Source organism: Myotis myotis, unplaced genomic scaffold (assembly GCF_014108235.1).
Source record: "Myotis myotis isolate mMyoMyo1 unplaced genomic scaffold, mMyoMyo1.p scaffold_m19_p_4, whole genome shotgun sequence".
Classification (NCBI taxonomy): Eukaryota; Metazoa; Chordata; class Mammalia; order Chiroptera; family Vespertilionidae; genus Myotis; species Myotis myotis.
In genome coordinates, this window is record NW_023416346.1 from 42,436,751 (window position 1) to 42,447,859 (window position 11,109).

At 36.9% G+C, this 11,109-nt stretch overlaps 1 long non-coding RNA gene across 1 annotated transcript; it reads right to left on the reverse strand.

The window, feature by feature from the left end:
- Positions 1–1,022, reverse strand: LOC118653705. Its single transcript, XR_004966869.1, has 2 exons — positions 911–1,022; positions 1–694 (listed from the first exon to the last, which is right to left on the reverse strand). It is a non-coding gene; the product is annotated as an uncharacterized LOC118653705 (long non-coding RNA).
- Positions 1,023–11,109: the final 10,087 nt, after the last annotated feature.

Sequence of the window (11,109 nt, forward strand, 5' to 3'; positions counted from 1 at the left end):
TTTTACAAGCAAGATAGTTTATTTTAACAAATGTTATAACTTAATAAGCTTTCTTGTCATTCTTATGTGTCTGGTATGTTTTTCCACATCTTTACTTTCTTGTCTCTACCATTCTGTTTTAGATGTGCTCTTGGAAACAACATGTAGTGCAAATTTGTTTTTTCTATCCAATGGGCAGTCATTGTCTTTTAACTTTAGAGTTTAGTTCTAATATATTTATACTTATTTCTACTATCTGATTTTGTGCCATTTGTCCCATTTTTTTTTTCTGTTTTGTTTTATCCTCTCCCCTCTTGACTTCTTTGAAATGTTGTGGGGGACTTGGATTTTGTTTTTTCATTTAAAGAGCATTTTTATCTTTTGTAAAATAGGCATCACAATAGTGTCTATCACAGTGTTTGTGGTAAGGATTAAATGAGATGAAGAAACTCATATAAAATGTGTATCCAGTGCCCAGCACATAATAAACACTAATAAATGTGAATTATTATTAGAAGTTCTAGTACTCCTTCATCTTTAGGGTTCCCTCATCTGTTGCGGTTCCGCTTCTGATGTTCTCCTTTCTGCTGACAATGTCCCATTTGTTCTCAGTCCTTTTTCTTTCATTTCTCCTTTGCTGCCATTCAATTTCCTGTTTCCTCTTAATCATTCATGCCCAGGCCAGCTATATGTACAGGCTTCCATGATGAAGGCTCTTGGGGAAGAGAGTCAGGGTGGAGAGGTTTGGTGGCACAGCAGAGCAGGAGGAGAGACAGTGGTGCCTTGTCCACTGATTCTCATTCCACAAGACGACAAAGACACTGCCCAACACACAGACAACTCTGCACACCACTCTAGGCTGGCCATGGTAATATTGGATCAGCTGGAATCATCACTTACTCTGACATGGGTATAAAGACAAAGAACTCACCAGCTAGGATACCATTTGCTTCCTTAGCACCTTCACCTGTAGATGCTCACTGTCCACTCTCAAGAAGGAATCTTGCTGTGGGAGAGTGGGTGTCACCCCACTAGAAATTTATATATGTACAAACCAGAGCCTGGAAAGAGGAACAAGTTGTGCTCAAACACATTGTGGTCAGAGGAAAATTTTGTCATAATTGTTGTGACATAGCTACAACTAAATTTAGCAAGCTGTGTATGTGTGTGTGTGTGTGTGTGTGTGTGTGTGTGTGTGTGTGTGTGTGTGTGATGCTGAGAGAAAGCAACACATTATGGTTCCAAAAAGCAAAAACCCTTCAGATCAAACAAGAAGCCTCCTTCTAATTTGGTATTTGATTTCCATGGCAATTCCTTACTCCAGTTACTTCATATATTTGCTTTTACTGTGTCCTCTGTAGCATGACATTCTTTCAAGATAGATTGTGTCACTGGAGGAACAGGGTCACTTGGTGGAGTTTTGGGTGTTTTTCAGTTCTCTGGTGGTTTCCACACTTGGATCATGCTAAGTGAAAAAAGTCAGTTAGAGAAAGACAAATATGTATATGTGGAATCCAAAGAGCAAAATAAACAATCAAACAAAATTGAAAGAGACGCATAGACAGAGACCGAACTGGTGTCTTGCCAGACAGGAGAGGGGTTGGTGGGCTGGGTGAAAAGATGAAAGGATTAAGAAATACAGATTGGTAGTTACAAAATAGTCATGGGGGAACGTAAAGTGCAGCATAGGGAATAAAGTCAATAATATTGTGATAACTATTTATGGTGCCCATTGTGTACTGGAAATATCAGGGGAACACTGTGTAAAGTATATGATTAGCTAACCACTATGCTGTACACCTGAGACTAATACAAAATAATATTGAATTTAAACTTCAATTTAAAAATAATGATTCCATGAGAAAAAGGAGGCCTTGTCCCCCTGGATGTAACTCTGTGTGTCCTAAGTCACTATACATGTATCGCTATATGTCCTTTGAATAATATTCAAATCAGTATGATCTGACTTACATTAGATTAAAGGAACTTAACCTTGAAATCCATTCTACTTTGGGATAATTGATTTAAAAAAAAATTCTGGATTGTAAAAAAATATTCCGGCGAATGTGGATTCTTCTTTGTCTCTTTATTTTTCCTCTATAAACCAGCCAAAGTCCACAGTTTACGTTGTACACTCTATGAGACGCATATAGTGACATGTGTCCACCATTATAGTATCGTATAGTTTCACTGCCATAAAAATCAGCTGTGTTCCATCTATTCCTCCCTCCTCCATAACCCCTGGCAAACACTTATCTTTTTACTGTTTCATCTTATCCACGATGTCATATATTTGAAATCATACAGTATGTAGCCTTTTACTATGGGCTTCTTTAAGTGCATTTAATTTCCTTCCAGTCTTTCCATGGAACACCAAGACTGTGCTCCAACAATTGACAAATCTGTCTATCTATAGTGCTAATTGAACATTAATATACAAAGACAATCAGTTTTGACAGTTATTGGCAAACTTGCAGAATTTAAGGACCCAAACCAGAGACTGTATATTATTTATTTTCTTGCTAATCCAACATGTAGAGAAAAGTCTTTTTTTAAGTACATTAATTTAATTTAAAATATTAATTCATTACCTTTTTGTACTATAATATCAATATAATACAAATAAAATAAAAATTTTATTTTTCATTAAAATTATACTGGCATCATTATTTAGATAAAGTTTAATAGAATAATATTTTCACTGTCAAAAATAAATAAAAATACAATTTAAAAAAGAAATAAAAGAGGTATTGAACTTACATATTTTGAATGGGCCTCACTTGAATATGAGAGTCTAATCTTTTCTTGTTTATTGAATTTATTGGGGTGATATTGATTAATAAAATTATGTAGGTTTTTGTTTTGTTTTTATAATATTATTATTTTAAATATATTTTTATTGGTTTCAGAGAGGAAGGGAGAGGAGGAGAGAGAAACATCAATGATGAGAGAGAATCATTGATCGGCTGCCCTCTGCACACCCTACACTGGGGATCAAGCCCGCAACCCGGGCATGTGCCCAAACTCTGACCTCCTGGTTCATAGGTTGACGCTCAACCACTGAGCCACACTGGCTGGGCTATATAGGTTTTGAGTATACATTCTACAGCACATCATCTGTACACTGTATTGTGTATTTACCCCCTTGAGTCTCCTTCCATCATCATTTATCCCCCTTTATACTCTTCTACCTCCCCCCACCCTGCTTCCCTCTGTGAATCACCATACTGGTCCATGAGTCTCTCTCTTTTTTTTTTTGCCTTTGGCAATTAAGCATATACTTTTATTCTTCACCATAAATTTTAAACAGATGGTGTTGTATTTTTAAATATTTTTATTACAAAAGAACAATTTCAACTTACAATAGAGATGAAATGCACTACATTTCTGACTATATACAATAACAAAATGCCTTGCCATGATTGAAAATTTCTAAAATTATGAGCTATATAATGTATTGGATCTGTCTTCATCAAAAAGAATGCTGCTACCAGTATGGAAACAGGAGAAATTTAATTTCCTGCAATGCACAGAAAGTACATGGAGTAGAAGGTGAGATAAACATATGCTGCAGACAGAGGTGCAGAGTGAAACACATCTAGGAGGAGAGAGAGTTTTAGGAAAGAGTGGGAAAAGGGATGGAGAGGGAGAGAGAAAGGGAATGGGGAGAGAGAGAGGCAGAGAAATAGGGGGGGAAATGGGAGAGAGGGTCTTGTTACAAATTTAGTAGTCAGATAAATATTTGATTTACTAGTAAAATGACTCTGAGGGAGTTTACCTCCCCTAGTGTTCTTTAAACTTTTTAAAATGTTAAGACCCCCTTAAATTCAATCCTACTTTCTTTCCATCTCTCCCACAGGTATTCATTCTAAGGACATGCCTTACTTAGCCTGCATTATAAACTCTGTCTCAGGGTTTACATCCTGGGGAACATAATCCGTGACAAGTGTCTAACACGGTGCCTACCACATTTATGCTTAAAGTATTGAAGCAGTTAGTTTCCTCAGTTACAGGTAGACTTGACTTTAAACAAACTAAATTTAATAACTTCTAAACACTTGTGAGGATTATACATTTTATAAACATATTCTTTAAATATCTTAAGGTATTTAGGAGACAATGGGATTTATTTAAAATAAGGTATAATCATTAGGGAAGTACAGATCAAAACCACAATGAGTTACCATTTCATAGCCATTAGGGTGACTATTATTTAAAAAAAAAAAACACACAGGAAATAACAAGTGTTAGTGAGGATGTGGAGAAGTTGAAACTCTTGCGTATTGTAACATGGTGCAGCCACTGTGGAAAACAGTTTGGCAGTTCCTCAAAAACTTAGACATAGAATTATCATATTATCCAGCAAACCTACTTCTAAGTCAGTGATGGCGAACCTTTTGAGCTCAGCGTGTCAGCATTTTGAAAAACCCTAACTTAACTCTGGTGCCGTGTCACATATAGAAATTTTTTGATATTTGCAAGCATAGTAAAACAAAGACTTATATTTTTGATATTTATTTTATATATTTAAATGCCATTTAACAAAGAAAAATCAACCAAAAAATGAGTTCACGTGTCACCTCTGACACGCATGTCATAGGTTCGCCATCACTGTTCTAGGTATATATCCAAAAGAACTGAAAGCAGTGACTTGAACAGATATTTACAAACCCATGTTCATAGCAGCATTATTCACAACAGCTAAAACATGAAAGCAACCCAAGTGTCCATTGATGGATAAATGGATAAGCAAAATGTAGAATATACATACCATGCAATATTATTCAGTCTTAAAAAGGAAGAAAATTCTGACACATGCTACAACACTGATGAACATTGATGACATTATGCTAAGTGCAATAAGTGAGTAACCAAAAGATAAACACTGTATTATTCCTTTTATATGAGGTCTTTAGAATAGTCAGGTTCATAGAGACAGCAAGTACAATGGTGGTCGCCAGAGGCTGTGGGGAGTGGGAAATAGGGAGTTATTGCTTAATGCATAAGTGTTTCAGTTTGGGATTATGAAAAAATTCTGGAGATGAATGGTGGTGACGGTTGCACAACAATATGAACATACTTAATGCCACTGAATTGTACACCTAATGGTTAAAATGGAAATTTTTTATGTTATGTATATTTTACCACAGTAAAAAGTAAAATATTTTCAAAAGTATAAATATGACTGAAATCTTGCAGTACATTAGTAAATTGGTTGCATAGAATAGTTAATGAATTATTTCTTTTTATGGCGAAATAATAGCTCATTGTATGGCTATACTACCTTGAAAACATTATGCTAAATGAGAGAAGCCAGTCACAAGAGACCACATATTGGCTGATTCCATTTATATGTGATGTCCAGAAGGGGCAAGTCTATAGAGACAGAAACTAGTTTAATAGTTGCCTACAGCTGGGAGGAGGAGTGGGATGAAAAGAGGAATGACTGCTAATGAGGCTAAGACACACAGGGTTTAGGGACAGGAGGGATGGGGTGATGAAACTGAAAATCATTGAATTCATTTTAAATGAGTGAATTATATGTCAATAAAGCTGTTGTTAACAAATACATTAATGAAAAACAAAATAATAGAAAAGACTCCCTTGAGGAATATCTTTCTTGATTCATCTAGGAAATTAAACTCTTATGCCTCAATGTGAAAAGGTTCATGGGTGTTCTTGTATTTCCTGTCAATCATTCAGTAAGTACTTAGTGAAAACTTTCTGTGGGTAAATAACACTATTAAAGGTGCAAAGCAATCTACAAAAAATATTGTCTTAAAATACATGTCTGCCTTTCAGAAGCTTGCACTCTGATTAAGGAGACAAGATATACACACATGAAATGAGATTAAGGCAATGCCATGTTGGAGTTCAATTATCAACTCATGATAATGATTCCATTTGCCACACACAACCAACCAAATTTATTATTATTATAAAATTAGTGATACTGAACATAAGATTTCATAGTGGCTAAGAGCAAGGGCTCTGAAGCCAGACTGCCTGGTTTGAATCCTGGCTCTGTCACTTCCTAGCTGCGTGCAATCTTGTGCAAGTTTCTTAACTTCTCTGTGTCTCAGCTTCCTCCTTTTGAAAATGGGGATGATCATGATAATAACATACTTCAGAGGGTTGTTGTGAGGATTAGATATGTTAATTCATGTAAAGTACTTAGAACAGTTCCTGGCACATAGCAAATGTTCAATAAAAGTATTAGTTACAAAAAAAAGTATTAGTTACTGTTATTTCCAGAAAATAGTGAGAAATCCCTTTGATGAATATTGAATATTTAAACATACATTTTAAATATATTTCTTAACAGAGCTGTGACCCTTTTACCGGAGATTTCGGCAATGCATATGCCAGGATGTCATTCAGAAATGTCACAGTGTTATTGGCTCGGGGTGTCAAATGTCTAGTATCCTGGCTGGGCACAAAGTAGGGGTTCGATAAGTAATAGAATTCAATGAAAAAATGTAGTTTAAAATGTTAAAAATTTTGGTTGATAAGATTATGCCATTTTTTTTGCTCCTTTCTTTTTTCCCAAAATGATTGGATTACTTTTATTTGGTTTTATATTTTTACTAGAGTCCCGATGCATAAAATATGTGCAAGAGTAGGCCTTCCTTCCCCCAGCTGCTGGAACCGGATTCCCTCTGGCACCCGGGACCCGGGCTTCCCTCTGGCTGCTGGCAGGCACCCGGGACCCGGCTTCCCTCGTAGCCCCAGCTTCTTCTGGAAGGTCGTCTGGAAGGATGTCTGGTCTAATTAGCATATTACACTTTTATTATTATAGATTGTTAATATATCAAACCTACAGAAATGTATAGAGACCAACATGATGGACACAGATATACCCATTAAACTCAGTTATAACTTTAATAAGGTTAGCTTTATTAAACTGTGATCCTATACCATATTTGCCTGTGTTTGCTTTCCCTCTTTTTAAGAATTAAGACATTATAGACAGAATTGACACCCATATACACTCTTCCCAGAGTGTCTCTTAAAACCATCTCTCCTTAGAAGTCTCATTATCTCTAATATTTTTATACTACTACAATGAGTATATTCATAAATAATGTGGGAATATTTTGCATATTTTAAAACTATGTAAAATGGCAATTTATATACATGTCATTGTAAAACTTGCCTCCTTCATTCAGCATTTTGTTTGTGAGATTCAATGTTAACATATGTAGCTATAGTTCATTCATTTTCCTTGTAGAATATTCCAGAGTATGTATGTTTACTTATCCATTCTGATGGAGGACATTTGTATTGTTTCCATTTTTTCACTATTACAAACAGGACTGCTATGGACATTTTTGGCACCCATGCAAGTTTCTCTAGGTGTCCATCTAGAAATGATATTTGCATCTTCTACTTTACTCCATATTGCCAAATGGCCCTGTAAAGTCGTTATACTCTTACCAGCAGTGCCCGCAAATTTCCATTGCTTCACCTTTTTGCCAAAACTTATTTGTTGTGCTTTTAAAAGTTTTGCCAATTTGATAGGTGTAAAATGGTCTCTTTGTAAAACATTTGGAATGATGCCTGGTAGATAGTGGGGTCTCAAGAGGGTGAGTTATTATTTTAATTAACATTTCCATAATCAATATGGATGTTGGGTGCCTTTTCCTTTGTTTACTGGTCATTAAAGTTTCTGCTTTTGTGAACTACTAGTGCCTTTTCATGTCCTTTCCCCATTGTTTTTTACTAGGTTATTTGTCTTTTTCTTATTGATTTATTGTGTTATTTTTCTTGCACTAATCCTTTGTTGCTTACGTAGTCTGTCGCATGTTTTTTACTTCATTTATGGCAGGGGTGGACAAACTTTTTGACTCGAGGGCCACAATGGGTTCTTAAACTGGACCGGAGGGCCGGAACAAAAGCATGGATGGAGTGTTTGTGTGAACTAATATAAATTCAAAGTAAACATCATTACATAAAAGGATACGGTCTTTTTTTTCAATAGTTTTATTCATTTGAAACGGGCCGGATCCGGCCCGCGGGCCGTAGTTTGCCCACGGCTGATTTATGGTATCTTTTGTAATTTAGAATTACATTTTTTATTTCAATGTATTCAGATTTATCATTTCCCCCTTTGGGTTCTGCTTTTTATACTTTGTTTATAAAATCCTTCCTTATTAGTGGTTATGATTTGTCAAAGAGCTCTGTTTTTCTGTCCAGAACACTCGGTAACCAATCTTTCATTTAGTCTCCTCTGTCAATGGACAGGCTTTTTTCTAATTTGCCATTTCACTGATGGAATAACTAATTGAGGGTCCAGGACTTATATGACACTCTTGGTTTCAAGACCTTAGCTCCTCTCTATGCATTGTGCTGAAAGCTGAGAGAAACAGAATTTAAAAATAGTAGTGGCATCAACAAGAGAATAATTTGTCTCACATAACAGTCCAGACTGGTATGGAATGTTTGTCCATACCGTGCTCTCAGGGACCCAGGCTCTTTCTATTTTGTTCTTCCAATCTATGTAGCCTGTTTTACAGATGCCCTCATGGTCCAAGATGGCTGCTCCTTAAGCAGCCTTCATTTTTACATTGCAGCCATCAGGAAAGAGTAAGAGGTCAAGAAGACAGGACATGACAGCTGTCATTCAAGGAAGATTCTCTGTAGCTTCTATATGACATTTGCTTTTGTATCTCATTGGTAAGGACGTAGTCACAGTAGTCTTTATTCTGGGTGGTCATTTGTCCAACTAAAAACTGGGAATTCTGTTACTATGGATATGGAGGAGAATGGATATCAGGGGATAACAAAAGGTCTTGGCCATAGTGGTCAAATCCCAAGTTACTAGATCATATGTTGCCTGTATACCACTTTAGTTTTTAGTTCTCTTCTCTTTTCTGGCACCTTATTTTCTCGCAATCTCAATTGTGCCTTTCAGCCATTCATTCAGTAAATATTTATTGAGCATCTACTATGGGCTAGGAACTGTTACAGCAATAACGAGACAAAGACCCTGCCCTCATGAAGCTTATTCTAGATGAAAGAGACCATAACAAACAAGAAAATGCAATACTATAATGTCAGAGGGTGTGAATTGGTATGGAGAAAAATAAAGCAGGTTATAAGGGGATGGAGAGTGCTGGGAGTGGAGTGAACAGTTATTATTCAGGAAGGACTCTGTGTTAAGGTGACATTTGAATAGAAACCACAATGAAATGAGGAAGAAAGCTATGACATTATTTTGGGCAAGAGCATTTCAGACAGAGGTAAGATCAAGTGTAAATGCCCTGAGGTGGAAGTGGACATAATGTGTTCAAGAAACACCTAGGAGGTCTGTGTGACTGCAGCAGAGCGGGGAAGTAGAGAGGGATGCCAGATCAACCAGGGCTTTTGCTTTTATTGGAGAAGAGAAGCCATTGGGAGATTTGAACAGAGGCATGCCATGATCTGCCTTACGTTTTAAAAGAATCACTTCAGCTGCTGAGTTGAGAATGGACTTGAAGGTAGTAAATATGGGGAAGATGGGGGTCCTAATATATGGCAACAGGAGATTTGGCTTTGGGTGGTGGGCACACAGCTCAATGTACAGATCTTATAACATAGAAACCCATACATGAAACCTATATGTTCATGTTGACCAATATCACCCCAATCAATTTAATTTTTTAAAAAGGTAGTAAATAGTGGTTTCAAGGAGGTAAGTTAGAAGGCTATTGTTGTTGGCCAGGCAGGAAATGAAAGTTATTTGGACTAGGATTGTAGTGATGAAGATGGTGAGAAAAGGTAAGATTAGAGCTATATTTTGAATGTACACCCAAAAATATTTGCTGAAGGATTAGATGCCAGGTGTGAGAGAAAGAGAGATGATGGATTGGCCCCTTAGGTATCTGGCCTGAGTAACTGATTACGTGGTGACACCGTTTACTGAGATGGGGAACTCTGGGAAAAGAGCAAGTTTTGGGGGTGGAAACCAAGAGTCCTGTTTAACCAGGTTAAATTTGAGCTGTACAAGGGGAGAGGTCATTATAGAATTGGGTATAGGATTTTTGAATTTAGAGAAATTTGAGTTGGAGATACAAATTTGGGCACCATCAGCATATCCATGGCCATGAGATTAGATAAAATCACCAGGAAAGGCAGCAGAGAGGCTGGTAGATTTGGCAACCAGGAGGGTGAGGACATTCTCTTATTTCTCCTGATTTTTTCCTTAGTGAAATCAGAAGAAAGATAATTTGCTGAAAGTGAGATTGTAGAGAGGAAACGAGGTTAGAGGAGAGGGCAGATGGTATGAAATAACTGTTTGTGAGATTATATTTTATAAAACATTTCTAGGTGTTGTGATTTTTGCATTATCCAATGATTAGTTTGCTGTCACAGCTAATTTTTATGAGGATAAAAGGTCATTTTAAATTAAAATACATGTAGATACTTAACAACCATCCTGTCCAAAATAATCCAAAAGATGCTTTATTCAGAAACGGACTCATTAGACAACATAAAAAAGAAACAATAAAAAATCTTTCTTAAATTACATCAAATGAATAAAAGAAAATAGGAACTGGATCGGCTTTCCTCTTTATTTACACAAGAGGGCTGACACCAGAGTGATTTACCTTGTTCCCAGCAAGATTTGGTGAACTCCCATGATAGTTTGCCACTAGTCATATTTCCAGAAAAGAATGCTACCCCTGCCCAATGCCACATTGAGAGTATAGACAGGGCAGAGGACTAAACATTGAGAAGCAAATGCCTCAGATGCCCTTGTCAGGTTAGCTGGGTCGTAGCTACATGCAGATGGTGTGGCTCCAAGCTAAAACAGGTCTGAATGTCCAGTCTGGAGAGCATTGGAGGAAAGGGAACAGACCCAGTCCAGCCAGCCTCTGAGGTTAGACAGAGCCAGCATACGCTCAAGTTGTCTCTCCATTCTTTGCTTTGGAGTCCCTTTCACTGGGACTAGATTACAGAGAACCATTAACTCTCCTTCCAGGCCACCTCAGAAAACAGTGGCACACAACAAACATACTGTTTCTCCAGTGCCAGGTGAAGGAAAAGGCAAACTCATCTGTAGCTTATACTTCACCCTACCAGGAATTTAAAAACATGAGAAGCACGTGTACTTCCGCATATCTTGGTTGTAGAGGATCTTTCCCTGTA